We start from the raw sequence: 3,159 nt of genomic DNA, 5'->3' as shown, positions 1-3,159 counted from the left end.
CAAGAGGTACTGATGCCGCCCATCCTTTGCAAAAAGGAAAACCTCACCCAGTGAGGAAAACCTAATGTATGTTTTAGTGAAAGGAATATTAACTTTTAAGTAACCACCTACAAAGTGATATGTCGCCCACTAAGTTTTCACACAAGAATATCACCTACAAACAATCAAAATTAAGCCTCAAATTGTATAGGTGGGAAAAATGTCAAGGACTAAAATTGTCGATTTTGAAAGTAGATGACCAAATTGTGAATTATGAGACAAAAGAGATTTATCAAAATTCTATTTAAGATAATTTTTAAATTTTCCCACTATTAATGTCTCTCTTATTTTTGTTGATTACTCTTATTGAATATAACGAGTCACCAAGTGATGTGACAATACATATTTTTTAAAATTTTACTTTATTTATTTATTTTAAGTTATAGTTTTAATTAACACTTTTTTTATAAACATTTTTAAAATACAAATATCTGACACATTAATAAATTTAGATTTCATGCACTCTACCTTGATTGCTTTTAGATTTCATATAAATGAATACAATAGCTAATTGAAAAGTGTTGCCAAAGTTAATACTCTAAAATTCACCGTCGACTTCAAAAAACTTGAGATTTGGTGCATGAATATTAATATGGGTTAAACCATCCAACATGAATATCAACGCGCAGATGATTCTAGAATTCCTGCTAACCAAGAAATGTATCTGAAAAATCACAATTCCAAGTACCCATTTCTAAAAATTAAACAGTAGTAAACCCAAAACAATAACCATAATCTATACACAATTTATGAACCAATTTTAAGAAACTAATTTCAATTCGTAAACAAAACAAACAACAATTGTTTTCACTTTTCAGCTTTAAAACACTGACACCTCTAATATAAAAAAAAACGTGTTTGTAAATGTCACTGTTCAACAGTTCACATTTCATATTTTCTCAAATTATTAGTGGTGTTAATGTGTAGTCTCGATGTCGTGTCAATGCTTCGTAGCTTTTCAGATCTTAGTTATCATAAAAAATTCAAACTGAAATTAGAGTGGAATGTAACGCAACGTACCATCTTAAACAAGTATGGAGTTTCACCAAAGTTGAAATTTGAATGAAACTGTCGAAAATTTGCTTCGAATATCGTAAGAGTAAACAAGTGTAGACGCGTGTGTCTTTGAGAGACAAAGGATGGAGAAATGGTGAAGAAAATGCTACATCAAGGTGTAAATAAAAACACGTAAAAGGTGTAGATAAATCGTCATATTTGGTCTAAAAAATCATCAAATATGATTTATATTAAGAGAATTGAACAAAGTTTTAATTCATGTTTTGTTGTTAATTAATGACAAATGATAACTACAATAATAAGAATATAACTATTCATTTATAATAAAATATTACTACCTCCGTCCCTAATTATAAGGCCCTTTTGAAAAAATAACGGGAATTAAGATAGTGGATATTTGTATTAAATATGTTTGTAATTACTATTGTTTTTACAATTTTATCCTTTAAGAAAGAGGGTTGCCTTATGTTTTCAACATTCTATTTATTGCTGATTGAAGAAAAAGATGTATAATAAATTGGGGCATGCATGTAAAGAAATAATTAATGTAGTTGGAAATAGAAAAGGGCGCTTATAAAAAGGGACAAAAAAAATTCGGTCTTATAATTAGGGACGGAGGAGGTAGTATAATAATCAAGTTTTGATTGAAATTACAATCTTTATTTTGAAACTTATTTTATGAAAGTCATATTGACTATGTTTGCATATATACTATTACAAGGATATTGAAAACTTGTAATCGTCAAGCCTATCCATAGCAACAACAGTTGTATCCGTTTGGGTGACACCGTGCAGCATGATAGCCCCTTGAATTACAATATTTGAGGCAGTCGGTTGGATTACAATTTTTGATAATACCACAATTAGATCCAAACCAAGCTCCTACTTTGCAGAAAATTAAACAATTGTTAGACACATCATCTAATATTTTGAATAAATATTTCATGTTTCAAAAATATTATAGATTTTTCCATAAAATCCTACAACTTAAAGATTAAAATAAATAAGGAAGTTTTGCTAAAAAAAATGACAATAAAAACATATTCATTTAAAACATTACTATCATATTCTGCAAATATAAATCATTTCGTTGAAAACATAACAAAGGTTTCATTGTGGAACTAGATTGTTACCTGCAATTTGAACTGAAGCAATGCACATAATTGCAAAGGTAAACATGAGAAGAGTCATGCGGGTTGCCATTAGTTTTTGATAGCTTGTAGGTAGTAACACCTTACAATAGGCTATATATAATGACAAGGAAATTCAATGCAATAAATTAAAGGGTAATGCTTCCACTTTTTTTATCTCAATCAAAGTGATAAATTAGTCAAGTTGCTCTTTAAAAAACACAGCATATATGACTACATACATCAATACACGCGCCTATTTACTCTACCAATTAATCTTCTTCTCTTTCTAGCTTCTCACTAGGTTTTTAATAAAATAAAAAAATCTACAGCTTTTAATAAATAAAAAATGAAAGAAAACAGTAGGCTTTTTCATCGGAAGAAAAAAATTCATGAAATTTATTTTGGTCAATGCAATAAATTAAAGAGTAATGCTTCCGGAGCCCCGGACATTATTAAGGAACAATAACTTATTGGGTCCCACTTGTTTTATCTCAATCAAAATGATAAATTAATCAACTTGCTCTTTGAAAAACACAACGTATATGGCTACTCACTTTAATACACGCGCATCTTTACTCTGCCAATTAATCTTCTTATGTTTCTAGCTTATCACTAGGCTTTTAATCAAAAATAAAACCTACAGCTTCTAATATAAAAAATTGAAAGAAAACAATAAGTTTTTTCATTGGAAGAAGAAAATTCACGAAATTTCTTTTGGTCAATGCAATAAATTAAAGGGTAATGTTTCTGGTGTCCGGGTCATTAAGGAACAATAAATTATTGGGTCCCATTTGTTTTATCTCAATTAAAGTGATAAATTAGTCAACTTTTTCTTTAAAAAACACAACATATATGACTACTCACATTAATACACGCGCATGTTTACGCCAATTAATCTTCTTCTCTTTCTAGCTTTTAATTAAAAAAAAAAAAAATCTACAGCTTTTAATAAAAAAGAATGAAAGAAAAC

The 3,159-nt window shown here is 28.8% G+C and overlaps 1 long non-coding RNA gene across 1 annotated transcript; it reads right to left on the bottom strand.

Annotated features, from left to right (window-relative positions):
- Positions 1–1,678: 1,678 nt before the first annotated feature.
- Positions 1,679–2,471, bottom strand: LOC112419881 (uncharacterized). Its single transcript, XR_003009963.2, has 2 exons — positions 2,190–2,471; positions 1,679–1,938 (listed from the first exon to the last, which is right to left on the bottom strand). It is a non-coding gene; the product is annotated as an uncharacterized lncRNA (long non-coding RNA).
- Positions 2,472–3,159: the final 688 nt, after the last annotated feature.

Source organism: Medicago truncatula, chromosome 1 (assembly GCF_003473485.1).
Source record: "Medicago truncatula cultivar Jemalong A17 chromosome 1, MtrunA17r5.0-ANR, whole genome shotgun sequence".
In the NCBI taxonomy this organism is placed as follows: Eukaryota; Viridiplantae; Streptophyta; class Magnoliopsida; order Fabales; family Fabaceae; genus Medicago; species Medicago truncatula.
This window is presented reverse-complemented; position numbering and strand designations above follow the sequence as displayed.